A 16,304-nucleotide genomic window follows, 5' to 3' on the forward strand; every position below is an offset into this window, starting at 1 on the left:
TTGCACCACCTCGGACCATAGATATATACATAAATAGATGCCACATTTGGTAGTTTCAGACACAACTGCTAAGTTTAACATGATCGAGTGCACTTATTCAATCCCATAATGCACTGCAACAATGAGTGTACACCTTGATACAAAATGGCGCATAAAATAGCAAGCTCTATTAAAGGAACAAGTGGATATGTCTATTGGCAAATGTTCATTAAATGTTCCATTATCATTCCAATGTACGTGGTATGCAATGATATTACCATAGAAGTGTCCAAAAGCCATTGCAGTCAGTGGCATCGAAATGTTCAGAATGGTAACATCACAACTTCTTTCACTCATAACTTTAATCATAACTACAAGATTCCTTATCATCCTTGTTGTGTTATTTTGGTCAATATCTACACACAATAATTGAAAACCATCAATAATTGTGTTCATTTTATTAGATAACATTTCTTGTTATTTAACTCTCTCTTCCTCTCTTATTGCTCCTTGCTTGAACCCTGTGCCTACATTAGTGACTCCCGTTGTCTTGGAAACCGATGCCGTTACCGTGACAACGATGACAGGCACCTGTAACCCGGGAGATTCATTAGTGACAGTAGCCAGGGAGATCACCCATAAGTGAAGTTTTGGAATGGCTATCATTAATAGTTTCTGAGGACATTGTGTATGTGCATGTGCACCTGATATATAAATGCAGTCATATCTCTCTAGAAAATAATGCCATCATCTGACATTCCCTCACATTCTTGACGTCTCTGTTATGCACACACATAAACATGCACACACAAATACAAGGGTATTGACGAGCACTAGCTTGTTTTTTCCCATTAAAGTCCTCCTGTGGGAACAGCCTTTCAATCATGCAAGAGAACAGACATATGCGCGAAGGAATTGGGGTTTCCAATTACCACATGTAACCCCCACATATGGGAAAAAACTATTAAAACCTGTCAAACCCTGTTAAATCACACTCACATGCTATTATTGCTGTACAACAGCTACAGATGGAGTCCATAGATGTCTGTTTAAACTAATATACTTGAGTAAAAGTTTAAATGATCTATCTATCTATCTATACCTACCTACCAACCTACCTACTATGTGTTACGGTGGGTGCTCACCAATCATTACTGCTGGTTTGTAGGGCAAGCATCACTGTTACTATTGTGAATACTTAAATGTGCCATTGAATGTAAAAACTGTATTTACATAGCCATAGATGAATAATAAGAGTTTTGTACATGGTTATGACATATCATGAGCCTCAAACACGATGGTTTCCTTCTTCTTATGTAAATCTCATGCATGCAAAAAAGCTGGAAACAGATCTCAATACAACACAATCGTTACAGTCGAGATGTACGCCCCAAATTAAATTACACATTAAACTAATAAGGACGATGTTACAATGCTAAATACAAAGTGTTGACTGCTCAGTTAGCGCTACATGCTAGTTAATGGTATATGCTAGCGTTTAGTTAGAAGTTCTACTATTGACGTTACAGTTACGTTTGACATGTCCATACTGAAAAAAACACAAACTTAACACACAAAAATGTAAATTTCCATTCTCCGAATAATTGATTATTCCTTAAAATCTGTATCTTTGTCTGTTACAGGCTCAAATGTAAGGGGCCCTATCATACACCCAGCGCAAAGAGCGACGCAAGTGTTTTTTGCTAGTTTCAGCCCGGCACAGTTATCATTTTCACATTAAGCCAGGTTGTTTAAATAGCAAATACATTGTCGGCCATTTTTGCGCCCATGGGATTTCTGGTCTGAAAATGAGGTGTGTTCAGGTGCATTGTTGGCGTGTTGCCATTTTGAGGCAATTAAAATAGACTATGCTATTGACCAACTAAAACCTGGTCTATGGTGTAATATTGTTTTTGTTATTTAAAGATTGCGTAAGTAATATGCGCCTATAAACGGGACGACAACGCGCGTTTGCTTATCACAATCATGGATGCGCAGCAGCACACAAACGTTTTTTAAAATATAAAAAAAATGCTTTGTGTTAGACATATGCTTTAAATATTGCCTCTATTTTTAAATGTTTTTTTTAATGCTATCCTATGGATTTATTGTATATGATGACCTCTGGATATGGTAAGTGTGAGAACCTACTTTAAGTCATGCTTTTTTTAAACACTCATGGGGCGGTCCGAGTGCTGAAACGGTTCGGCTGTCCACACGTTTGTAAATTCTTTATCTTCCTGTTTGTTACAAATTAAGTATTTTTAGAGTACAAACTTTTTCTTGCATATTTGTAAATTATTCTTTGAGATAACACTGTTCATGTAGGCTATCCATACATTTAAAGCAATTTAAAGAAACAAAAAATAATTTAATACAAAAGAAATTCAAATAAAAACCACATCATTTTTACATTTTCATAAGGTTTTGAGAGTCAATAATGTTTTTTCTAGGGATGCACCGATACCGATACTGGTATCGGGTATCGGCCTCGATACCACAATTTCTAAAGTACTCGTACTCGTTAAAAGTCCCCCGATACCTGGAATCGATACCACGGTCTGAGAAATCTCTATGTTTGAGCGGCGTGTAAGGGGTTAATGCCTCTTGTGTTGTCCAAAGAGGCAGAGTTTACAACAAACTGGAAAACTAGTCCTTTGTTTTTTTGTTAAATTATATGACTAAAGCTGTTACCTGTAAATTTAAATCAGGTTTTTTATTAAGTACTCGGTATCGGCAAGTACTGAAATGCAAGTACTCGTACTTGTACTCGTATTCCAAAAAAGTGATATCGGTGCATCCCTAGTTTTTTCCACTGTTATTGCTTATTTAGACTTATTAGTACGGTTAGCCGTGTGTTTGACGCATTTACCTTATTTCAGTAATATTGCTGTTTTTCCCCATAATAATAATACAATTTACATGTCAATCCTGCTTCCTTGTCTGTTTATTAATTTCATTATGCTGTTATGTTAAGTTATGTGTGGATATTTATTGCTATATAAGCAATAAATTTACCGCCATCTTAGACTCCTCTGTATTCAGGAGAGAGTATTAGCGTAGTGTACGCACTTTTCTTAGTGACGTATGACAAATTCGGAGGGCGGGGGCACAGATCAGCAGCAGAGTAGCCTCCGTAGGCTGCGTAAGCTCTCATCCTGAATGCGGACGCGACTAAGATGGCGGCGCTACCGGAAGGTAGTTATTTACGTTAATAAAGTTTTAAATATGGATATTTCTACGACAACACCGCGCGGATTACCCTCAGAAGACCTTTGTTTATCATCCTGGAGCCGTTTGGATTTATTTTGTAAGGATGGACGCACTTTTTTTGGACTTGAAGGTCGTGGACCCCGTAACATTACATTTAATCAACTGAAAGATCTAAAACATTTTCTAAAATATCCGAAAATGTGTTTGTCTGAAAAACGATGGATATAATTTTTGGCCGAACTATCCCTTTAATAAAGCCACATACCTTCTATGATATCAAAAAACTATTTAACATATTGTGTCAATGCATTCTTTAGCACCTTTAAGGTTAAGAGTGTTTTCGAATAATATTAATAAAAAACTGTTCCTGTCACTGGGGAGGTACCCTTTCAAAAAGTATACCTTGGTATCTAAACAGTCCATGTTACAGTAATGTCCTCTTTGACATGACATCAGTATTCAGAATAATAAGGTTATATTTTCACAGAATGTTCTTCACATTATGTACGATGATTCACATGTAGAACATCACATAAAATGACTTTAGCCGAGTTATCAGAAACAGGGTCACATTTAAGAAGAGATTGGCCGACAATAAAAAAGGTGAAACAGGACACCTTACAAAATCACTGTGACAAATTTTGCATGGGCACCCAGCCAAGCGCGACTCTCATTTACATAAGAAAATGTAAATGCTCATTTTTTACTTACACACCCCAAGTGCAATCTCTTACAAAATCAATTTATACAAAACCTCACATCCTCTACCGTTCATATTCTATTCTCTTATGAGTAATAGATGTCATAGTTCCTACAAATGCTCCACAGAAAGTGCGCACAATCACATACGAGTCTCATACTTAACCTCACAGAGTATGAGAGGAGACATGAGACACAAACACTCACTCAACCTCGCTGACTGGAAAGACCGTGATTACATAACACAAGAGATGTTTTCAGTGCTATAAGTCAGATTTTTAATGCAATAGAAACAGCATGACGCTAGATTCGGTACAGTCATTTCACAGACGAGGTTCGTGTGATGACATTAAACATCAGTTTTTCAGGTCCACAAGAAAAGCTTCTTGGAAATATATATGAAGAATTTTCTCGTATGCTGCCTTAACCTCTCACGGCCTCTTAAAACCTTTAAAATGCTATTCAGGATAATTGTGATGATTATTTCATTGCATCAGAGAGAGAGAGAGAGATAGATAGAGAGAGAGAGAGAGAGAGAGCAGGTAAAGAACACAGACAAACGGTCCAGCGCAGCAATTATTTATCAACGCGAGGCTGGCACACGGCCCCGGCGAACATCAGCAGGCGCGAGGGACATCTGTGAATAAGTGAAAGGGGAAACAAAAGCACTCCACCACTCGAGAGAAGACCGAGAGACTACTGGCAGCACAGTCTGTCTTGACGTCTGAAGGATTTGATACTTCATTTCGTACTTAATCCTTCTTAATTGCCCTTGGTTACGGTGAAGTACGTAATGTTTCGTGCCACCCGTGACACCAAGCCAAGCGCAAAAACAATAACTGTTTACAATAACAAGTGGAGGACAGATGGACAGATAGTCCCGCTTCAAACTTATGCCATTGGTTGAAAGAACATTGGCTGTTTGAACAAACAGAGCTACAGAGCCGCTTCATTTACATGTACACTTTTTAGATAAATCAAACTATGAATACTCTCTATCTGTATTTAACTAAAGATTTAGGGACGCGTTTACCAAAAGAGAGGAAAAACAAAAAAGTGATTACGGTAGTCTTATGGGGCATACACACCAAATGCGAGTTTAACGATTTGTGCAAGTAGATTACGTACAAAGTCAATGCAAAGATGCGATCAGACGTGTCCTCGTGCGGGGCGATGCGATATGGTCGCAAAAACATACGCTATTCGCCTCAAACACGTTGAACATATTCAACTCGAAGGAAAAATTTGCATGACACGAAGTTAAACCCCGCAAGGAATCTACAGCGAGTAAAGCAATGCCTTGCGTTTGGTGTGTACGTAGCATTAGTGAAGGCATAATAGTATGCAGTAGTATGCCAACACTTGGTTTACAGGTGCACTGTGTAACTTTTAGAAGGATCTCTTGACAGAAATGCAATATAATATACATAACTATTATCAGTGGTTACATAATCAACTGTATTCTTTTTATTACTTTAGAATGAGCCAATTTATTTACACATACTGCAGGTGATCTTACATGGAAGTTGCCGCCATGTTTTTACAGTAGCCCTCAATGGACAAACTGCTTAAAGGTCACATTATAAGCGACTTTGTCGCTGTGTGTCGCTCTTCTCTTTCAAAAGAGGCGTTTCTAAATGTGGTTGTCAGAAACAACAGTACCGTCCACTCCAGTAACTGATTAGAGACGGATGACATGATCTCCACAGCTTCGTTCTCATTGGTAGTCGCTCCGGAAAGTCACTCATAATTTGCATAAAGTTAAACATCTCTCAACTTTGACGCGCAACTGGACACGCCTCATCCAGTCGCCAACGGTCACTGTTGCTCGTGTCACCGGAAGTCGACAAGCTTCCATTGAAATAAATGAGATTGCGTCGCTGCTAATCTGAGTGCAGCTTTACAGAGCGCGTTTTTTGAAATTGAGGTTGGTTGCGATTCCCAATATTACTGCTAGATGCCGCTAAAACACATTACACCTTTAAATTAACCTAGAAAATTTCCTTAGGATAGCACGGTCCGGTTCAGTAAAGCTCACTTTTGGGTTTCCACTATGTACAGTACCTAGTACCCGACACTTTTTTTAGTACCACCTTCGTTGAGGTTTCAAGCAAGCCGTACTTAAAACGTGACGTGTAACACTGCAGATCACTGATTGGTCAGAGAGAATCGCCACTACTACCATCATTGCTAAATGCGCCATTGCGCAAACCAAGTGAAAATCAAGAACGCCATTTTATCGATATGCTCTGTTGCTCCTATGTTGAAAATTTTTTGTATCACGTTTTTACGGCAGTAGAGGTGGCGCAACTATGACAATAAATTAAAAACCGAGCCAAAGTAAGGCGAGCTGAGCCCAGCCATGTGGTACCGGCCTTACTATCTAATGGAAAACATTTACATTTATTCATTTAGCTGACGCTTTTATTCAAAGCGACTTACAATTGCTATATATGTCATAGGTCGCACGCCTCTGGAGCAACTAGGGGTTAAGTGTCTTGCTCAGGGACACAATGGTGTGTCACAGTGGATTCGAACCCAGGTCCCTTACACCAAAGCCATGTGTCTTATCCACTGCACCATCACCACCAAAGTGCCATTTGACTTAACTATGGGATAAAACAACCCATAGATTAAATTAAACCTCAAGGAAGCTTAAGGAACTAACTTACTTGTACCTTATTTATACCTCAGAAATATTTCAGGTGGTACATTGTCAGAAAAAATATGGTACAAAAGCGATCACTGGGATGGTACCCTTTAAAAAAGTCCTAATATGTACCATTTAGGTACAGATATGTACATTGCAATATGTACCTTTGAGGTACTAACATGCACAATTTAAGTACAAAAGTGTACTTTTTAAAAGGGAACCATTATTTTAAATGACAGTGTAAAACTTCCCTTCCGTAGTTTTACATATTTTGTCGTTTTATTTGCTAATAGCTACCAGTACACTTATCATCCCTGTCTCTCACTGAAAGCATGCAAGCTGCCAAGTCTTAGGCGACACATATGCAGAGTCTTTGTCACTGTGAATTAAATCTGAAATGAAAGCAAACACACATGGGAAGGATATGGGCTGCACACCAGCGTTAGGCACCAGCTGCGGGGTCGTGTGCTTTGATGAAGCCAGAAGAAGACAACCGGTGCCAAGGATGGATACGGAAGCTGCCCGTTCTCCTTCACTTCTGCCACGCTGCCAGTGGACTCCCATGATGCTTCGACACTTCCAGAAAGTCCGGCGGGCAGGTCCTCGGCCTCCTCGAGGCCTGGACCTTCTGCCTGAGCTGATGTAGTCAGGCTGACTTCAACCCGGTCCGGCCACTGGGCTGGTTCTGTCTCCTCACCGGCGGTCATGACGACAGAACAATGGGCGGCAAAGCAACCCTGCTGACGGGAACGTCACTCATATGCCTCCATCGCAATAGACATTCAACTTATTTTAGTTTAGGAGGATAGGAATAGTTTGCATGGAATTCCCCAAAATTACGTCATCATATGTGTCATTTATGACTTTCTTCCATCATGGAACACAAAATGAGATTTAGAGCAAATCTGGGTTATTGAACATAAAATATAATCAATCGTATTAAAGAACATTTTAAACTTTTCTTTATATAAAACCATTTAACTTAGATGTTACCACATGAAATATGCTTTGCAGGATTCCTTTTAAACATTTTTAACAATGCACTGTTAAAAGTTATGATGCTTTTTAGTAAATTACCCTATAAATCACCATCCAGATTCGTTTTCGGAAATTTTCTCATTTCGGGTTCCACAGATAAAAAGTTTGGACCAACATGCAGGTAAATAAACGATCACAAGCTCAACGAACGAACCCATGGCCAGGGTCGTAAGTGAATGTGTAAGTACCCAAGACATTAAAAAATATCACTGTATCCACATATTTCAAGTTCCAGAAGAAAAGGTGAGCCAGGGGAACATCAGTCATGTTCAATCTCATTACCATTAAGCCCATCACTAAAGCAAAGCCAAAATGCCTTTTCTCTGCAGCAGATCTCTTTCTCATATTTTTTTTTTTGTTTTAAAGAAAAGCCCCAACGTTTAATGAACTTCCTCATCCGCATAATTAAATAGTAAATGTTTCAAAAGTGGAAATGGATTTAAATGTATTCAGGAGTCTCAGCTGTGACGTACGCTCTTAAAAATAAAGGTACTATATGGGTTCTTCATGGCAATAGAAGAACCACTGGTTCCCCAAAGAACCTTAAACAGAACCATTTCTGCTTTGGGTTAAATTGTCTTTTTTGCACTATAAAGAACATTTTAAAGGTTAGCAATGGATATACAGTCTGACAAAGATCCTTTATTTTAAGAGTGTAAAACAGTGAGACAATTTAGGCATATTAACTATATAGATATATATATATAAATCTATATGTAATTGATAAAAACATCCTTAAAACAAATCAATTCAGATGAAAACTGCAATACTTCATTTCAGCTCCTGTATCATGAATATGCCACTGGGAGATTTTAATTCACTTCTTATAAACCTCTCTCTAAATTAAAATGTTCATCATCTTGTAACAGGCATTTTGCAGTGTAATACCTGAAGAAACTATATGTACTTTTCTTACCGCGTTGGAAATGACAGCGCGTTCTGGCTCATGGTCTCAACTGCGGCGTCCAGTGCCACACACAATTATCCCATATTCGCTCTTCCTACGTCCATTCCTTATGCAAAAACAGCGAAGACGCATAAAAACTTAGTTACATTGGGCGACGAGGACAAGGAAACTCCTGTTATGATGTCATTATACTCCAAAATACTTCAAACGCGCGGGTGGCAGCGCGCCGCGTCTTGGCGAAATCGGGTCCGAAGCGAGTGAAGTTTCTACTGGACGCGTGACGCGCGCTGTGTCGCGGAAACTCCAGTGCGCTTCTCTCTCTCTCTCTCTCTCTCTCTCTCTCTCTCTCTCTCTCTCTCTCTCTCTCTCTCTCTCTCTCTCTCTCTCTCGCTACCCAAAGCAGCGCAATTTATTTCTTTCCGGAAGAAAGTGAGATGCAGAGGCCAGGGATTCCCCTAGGAACAGATCCAGATTGTGGCAAAACATTCCCAGCTTCTTTACATCAGTCCCCCGATGGTATAAAATTGACTTAAAGATTAGATTTAAAACATACAAAATGGTCTTTACGGCCACAGTTGTGAGAGATCTAGATTGTGTAAGATGAGATCGTGCGCATATATTTAATGCTATGGGAGAATGGATATCAATCTATTTTTGACTCCAAGGGCCACACATTTTCCACCAAAAAAATTGAATACCCCCAACTCACAATTTCTACACAACCCCCTGTTATAGGTAACCATTCATGCAGAGCTCCAGCATGCACAACCTTCAAAAACACCTGACATACCTTTCCTGTATACATGTGACCACTTTCCATTGCTGAACTTATGGTTTTTGTATTGCCTATATTTAAAAAAACCCTCTTATGCTGTTCTCTCCAAGCCATGATAGTATTCCTAATCATAAACATATCTTTGTATTCTGTGCTTATTGTTTGCTCTTCCAAGTCATTTTGGTTGAAAGTGTCTCTTAAATAAATAATGTTGTCTTCTCCAGGTTTGATTGTCCTTTATTTCTTTCTTTGCTGCTCTTAATAAGTTAACCCCTGTTGATTTGAATGCCCTCTCACCTCTGAGCCTTCACATGCTGACCTCTGATCAATGTTCATTATCCTTCATATGTTTGCTTTCTTTCTTTTGTGGGGAAGTGAGCAGACACAGACACCACGTGCACACGTTTGCTTAAGTGAGAATATAGATTTCTATTGTGTTAGTGTTTGGATAAACTGGACTAGCTTTAAACCAAACATTTTTTACACTTTCAGAATAATAACAACAAAAAAATCTACATATTAAATAAAAAAATCTCATAGATCATTTTTTTTAATTCAAGGCTTATAATATTTTCTGTAGCAAATTATTTTGCCTTAATTATTTATTGTCCTTACAAATCCTACAAAAAAAAAAAAAAAATCATTTCAATAATTCATTTTTAACACGACTGATGTTGTTTCTCTTTTAAACACAATTGTATTATTATAAACTGCCAAGAAATTGTAACATTTTGGTTTAAAGCCACAATATGTAAGATTTTTGTAATAAAATATCCCAAAACTACATGCACATTGTGATATATTTTATGTTGTGTACTTACATTATCCAAAAAGATTCCAAGGATTTGTAAATCCAGAGAAATACATATTTTAAATAATGGGTCGTCCCTTGTCTTGCTTGTAATTGTCACCCTTTACGTAACTTAATATCTGCGCTATCCTCAGTTTGTGGTTATAGAAACTATGGCAACATAAGTACTTAAAGGTACAGGAAAAAAACATTAATTTATAACCTTATCCATAAACATGATTGGCCAACTTCATACGTTTTTGGATGGTGAAAACATCTCCCATCGTTCCACTCTCCTTCATGACGTCATTAAGCGTTGCCTTTTTATTGTGCTATTGTTAAATAGCGACCTCTAGTGGTGAAAATCCTACATATTGTGCCTTTAACTTGATGATTTTATTTAGAATACTGTGCAGTTTACTTATTTTTAGCTAGTTTAGTAGTTCAATATAATTTTTTTAAATTTAGGCAGGAGATTTCCAGTTCCCAGTATGCTTTGCATGAAAGTCTAAATAATGAGGGTAAATGTAGAAATAAAGTGCTATTTTATGCTATTTTAATCAAGATGAAATAAGGAGGAGACATTAATGTTTCGCATTCTGTTTTGTTGGATGTAAAAGAGTTTGTTTGATGTTTTTAGGAGGTTACCACTGTGGTGGAAAAAAGACCTTAATGTCCTTGGTTAACTTTTTAAATAATGCCCAAAGAGTGATTCAAACAATCTTGTTGAGTTTATTTGAATCAGTCATGTTGTGTCCTCATGAAGTATTTTTTTCCATGTTACGTAAACTTGTTCAGTCAAATTCTATACATGAAGTAATTGAGTAGAGCTTACATGTTAATTTCATGTTAAGAAAATGGCACCACGGTACATGATTTAAAGGGGGGTGCATGATTTTTGAAAAAAAAAAAACATTGGAAAATGGAGTTGGGCCGAGTACCAAAACACACTTGTAGCCAATCAGCAGTAAGGGGCGTGTCTACTAACTGACATTGTTGGCTGGGTTGCCTATTATGTGGGGTGGGTCTATCAAAAGAAGGTCCAGCGTGTTTGTTTAGGTGATTTCAAATATCAACATTGGCTTTCAGAGATCATGCACCCCGCCTTTAATTATTTTCAGCCAAAGACCTATTTTTGGAGTAATATTTGCAAGGACATTTTTGAACATAATTTTATCCAACACACACTCCCAGACCCGCAAATCTCATACAGTATATTGCACCATGATGCGAAGTCAGTCATTTCAGCAAGCCATGGCATTATTTCTGCTGTAGATCAAACTTTTCATATGCATGTCATACACAACAGACATTTAAATTGTTCATAGTCTGCAGTTTGTTAAGTATCTTTTGCTTACACACACAAGCACACATGCACAGATACACAAAAGAGATCTAACAAAGGGAAATTATTTCTCTTTCAGCACTGTGCAACAATTTTATACTGAATGCGGTTATTGCATATATTTTGAGTACTTTTTGTATCTTCTGTATTGTTATGTTTGGCTACTCCTGCAAAACCAATTTCCCCCGAGAGGATTAATAAGGTGTCTGTCTGTCTATCCGTATCTACACTGAACAAAAAATAATTGTGGGATTTACGTTATTTAATTATAGACACAGAATCCAAATGATTGAAATGATTTATCTTAAAATAAAATTAAAATGTGACTGCAGAGGTCTGTCTGTCTGTCTGTCTACATACATCTCCATCTGTCCATCCATCTATTTATCTACTATATATCCATCCATCTATGTACTTACCTGTCTGTCTGTCTATCTCTCTGTCTACGTACATACCTACCTCTCCCTCCATCCTTCCCCCGCCCATCCATCCATCCATCCATCCATTCATCCATTCATCTACTTACCTGTCTGTCTGTCTGTCTGTCTATCGCTCAATCTACATTTATACCTACCTCTCCCTCCATCCTTCCGCCTTCCTGCCCATTTATCCATCCATCCATCCATCCATCCATCCATCCATCCATCCATCCATCCATCTACTTACCTGTCTGTCTGTCTGTCTATCACTCAATCTACATTTATACCTACCTCTCCCTCCATCCTTCCGCCCGCCCATTTACCCATCCATCTATTCATCTATCTACTTACCTGTCTGTCTGTCTGTCTGTCTATCTCTCAATCTACATTTATCCATCCTGCCCATTTATCCATCCATCCATTCATCTACTTACCTGTCTGTCTGTCTGTCTGTCTATCACTCAATCTACATTTATACACTCTAAAAAACGTTGGGTTAAAATTAACCCAACTTGGGTTGTTTTGCAACCCAACGCTGGGTTAAATATGGACCAACCCAACGCTGGGTTATTTTAACCCAACAAGTTGGGTTGTACAATCAACCCAACTCGTTGGGTTTATTTTTTAACCCATCTGTTGGGTAGAAATAACTTTTTGTTGGGTTGAAACAACCCAATGTTTGGTTAATGTGTTTAAAGCTGAAATTTTGTGATTTAAATTGCTTTCATACCTTTCATTGTGGTGTCTATAAATAACAAAGCATAGATTTAATTGAAAAAGAATATTTATTGCACATGAACAATAAAAGAGTACATAGCCCTACACAAACAATCAACTTTCTGATAAAAAATATATTAGTTTTATATCTCATAATCTAAAATGACAGATACCCAGTTAACATTACAATTACATCAAGTAAAAAGTTGTACAAGTAAGGGATAATGTATTGGCAGCATGTCATCACAGAAAAAAGCCCCAACAGTCTCTTCAGGACAAATGTCACGAACACATTGGTTTAATCATTTGTAAATTTAATGTCGGATATGTAATTAATAGTCATTGATATTTAATTTTTGTGTAATATTAAACAGTACCTGTCAAAATTATTTGCAGCATCAGAGTTTTTAGTTTTGAGCAGTAGTAGAATGTCTCAACTGGCCAATCAGAATCTAGCATTTTTGAGAACCGTGTAATAAGAAATGGTTAATGTAACACATAAGATCAACACAAAGTTGCACAAACAGTCAATATATGATCAACATGAATTATCACCTTAGAAAGGGATTCCGTTCTTGGGAGTTTGTAAACAACAGTCTGCAAAAACACCCACACTGATCTGCACTGCTTAGTAAAATTAATGTCCAAAACATAAAAAAAGTTTAAAACATGTCAACATCACCAAGGATGGTGTATTGCTGGAGTGACTGTCTGTCAAAAACATCGAAGGCTTGATGGCAGAGATCTCAATCTTTCAAGCCAAGGATAAATGGGAATAGTTTTGTCACCTCAGCCTCTCAGAAGAATGCAACCATGTTGGTGCCAACCTGTTGAAACAGACAAAACACTTGTTAGAATGCAGGCAAAGACTCTAAATGCAATATTTATTATATTATTATACAAAACTAAACAATTCATATTTCATACACACAAATGTACCATCTAGTTTAATTGTCATGAAATGTTTACATTTCTGTTTTACTTCAATAACCTTACAATGAACTCTTTGTTCATGCCAATAACTCACAGTAATTTCAGATTCTGCCACGTCACTTTACCTGGCAGTAAGCCCAATTTTTTTAGATTTTGCAACAACCTGCATACTTTCCATTATTACTTAATATAGCCAACACTTTATTAGCATATATTATGTAACGAATACAGGGCTGGACATTAACGTTTGTCCCTTAAGTTAATGTTTTAGAATTGCGAGTGAAAGACAATTTTTCTTGTCCGAGTTTTTTTCTATTCCTAATTGTAAACATGTCTTCTTGCTAGTTCACAAACAAAATATTAAATGTTTTAGGTTGCTTGCAAAGCAAAGTGTGCAATACTTTCATTACTTACATGTAGACTTAAGATTTTCTTCCCACTTTTGTAGACAGGAGTTGGAATATCATCATGGGGTTCTGTAGAGAGTAATGTTTAGTTTAAATTAGTAACTCCATTGTCATAAAAGCAAACAACTATTGTATTACCAAGTGTACCTGGAGGTTATTTGTTGGTGCTCCTGGTTCTTGGCTGGGAAGTTGCAGGATTCTGTCTGTAAAATGCAATGCCCAAGTTTCAAATAGCTTTTCGGCATGGTCAGGGAATAACACAGAGACGTCTTGTGAACTCTGAAAATGACAAATCATGCATTCATTTTCAAAAAAACTTTAATGTAAATTTATGCGATAATAAATGCTATATGGCTTAGCTTGTCAGTGAACTACGGCTGTGTGTAGTCAATGGTGCTTTACCTGTTTTCAGATGATGGCAATTTACTACTAATCACAGAACCGGCTTTACCGATGAGATGCGCTTGACAATTTTATACAATTAAAGAAATAGTTCGGCCAAAAATGATATTAAACTTATGATTTACTCACCCCCAAGCCATCCGAGATGCATATGTCCATCATTTTTCAGACTAACACATTTTCAGTTATTTTAGAAAATGTTTTAGATCTTTCAGTTAATCAAATGTAAAGTTATGGGGTCCACTCCTTCAAGTCCAAAAAAATGTGCATCCATCCTTCCCAAAATAAATCCATATGGCTCAGCGATGATAAACAAATACCTTTTGAGGGTAATCCATGCAGTGTTGTTGTAGAAACATAACAAAAATAACTAGCTTCTGCTAATGCCGCCATCTTGGTCGCGTCCGCCATCAAGATGAGAGCTGTGCTGAATACAGAGGAGTCTAAGATGGCGGTATTACCGGAAGCTAGTTATTTTTGTTTATAAAGTTTTAAATATGGATATTTCTACAACAAAACGGCGTGGATTACCCTCAGAAGACCTTTGTTTAACATCCTGGAGCCGTTTGGATTTCTTTTGTGAAGGATAGATGCACATTTTTTGGACGTGAAGGAGTGGACCCTGTAACTATACATTTGATTAACTGAAAGATCTAAAACATTTTCTAAAATATCTCAAAATGTGTTCATCTAAAAAATGATGGACATATGCATATCGGATGGCTTGGGGGAGTAAATCATGAGTTTAATATAATTTTTGGGTGAACTATTCCTTTAATCGTGCAACCTTACATACCACTTTTGAAAATGACATACTCACAGCAAAATAAGCAGGAATTCTTAATAAAGAAATGCTTTGATATGCCTCATTGTAATATCAACATATAACTTTTTAAATTATAAAAAACAAGTGCATTTTCATGTTACCTGTAAATAACTTTGTAAAAGCTGGTATCAGAACCTCAAAGTACCATTGTTTTAGCTTCTCCGGGAAAAAAAATTATCCATCTTTTATCCGTCAGGGTCTGGGGAAAAAGAGCCAAAACTGTGATTTAAGTGGGCATCATTTCTCAGAAATAAAAACATTTGAAAAATACAAAAATGTCTGTAACTTACACAGACCAAATGAGATTTCACAATATGTGACCCTGTCTGTGAACTCAAGGCTAAAGTTTCATGATCTAAACATGATATTAAAAGCATCACTTTGATTTCAACTTTTACAACAAACGATTATTTATTTAAAACGTACACGTTTCTTCCTCATATTAACGTTATATATTTCAAACTGGATTTCTAAACCATTAGAATACGTTACATTCTAACGTTATTTAAATGACGTTTCTAAAATTATCAAAACAAGCCGTGTTTTAGACATATTTCATAAAACGTTTGATCAAACGAAATATTTAAATCATTTAAAAGCAAGCATAAACATAGTTTAGATTTACTGGGCATTACAGACTAGCCAACGGAAGCTAATAACACTTTTAATAAGAGTTATGTCATGTGAACCATCATTTTGCATACTTTTGCATTCAGAAATAGTTTAAATGATTAAAAACAATGATACAAACCTTTTCCTTCAAATAAATCAGAAATAAGTCGATGAAAAACTGTTCATGAATCCTGAGGTAAAACTCCCGCGTATCGTTGCAGTGAGAGCCAGGAGTTCAGCTGAGCTGACGCGTCTGTGTGGGGGGATGGGAGGAGTTCTCTCTGGGGAAGAACAACACTGACACCCGGTGGTCGCGCCGGGAACATTCCGACTTTGTGTAATTAAATTTTACAATTGGCGTTAAAGGCGCTCTAAGCGAATAATGTGCGACGTCACTTCCGGTTGATGTTTGAACTGTTTTCAAACAGACAGAGCGTAGCTAACTCCTCCCCCTCCCCCTCCCTTCCGTGCTTTCATGAACGCGCCCAACCCCCACCCCCAAATCCTTCTTGCCGTTTATTGGCTGGAATACTTTGTTTTGTTTTGTGCTGGCTAGGTTTGGCCATTTGTTGATATGGCCGTTTGTGAA

The 16,304-nt window shown here is 37.4% G+C and overlaps 1 long non-coding RNA gene across 2 annotated transcripts; it reads right to left on the reverse strand.

Moving 5' to 3' along the window:
* Positions 1–12,376: 12,376 nt before the first annotated feature.
* On the reverse strand, positions 12,377–15,970 carry LOC135735489 (uncharacterized). 2 transcript variants are annotated; one of them, XR_010527616.2, is made up of 5 exons: positions 15,855–15,970; positions 15,205–15,302; positions 14,023–14,154; positions 13,883–13,944; positions 12,377–13,362 (listed from the first exon to the last, which is right to left on the reverse strand). It is a non-coding gene; the product is annotated as an uncharacterized lncRNA (long non-coding RNA). The 2 variants fall into 2 exon arrangements; XR_010527615.2 differs by lacking the exon at positions 12,377–13,362 and having other exon boundaries at positions 13,617–13,944.
* Positions 15,971–16,304: the final 334 nt, after the last annotated feature.

Source organism: Paramisgurnus dabryanus, chromosome 4, assembly GCF_030506205.2.
Source record: "Paramisgurnus dabryanus chromosome 4, PD_genome_1.1, whole genome shotgun sequence".
Classification (NCBI taxonomy): domain Eukaryota; kingdom Metazoa; phylum Chordata; class Actinopteri; order Cypriniformes; family Cobitidae; genus Paramisgurnus; species Paramisgurnus dabryanus.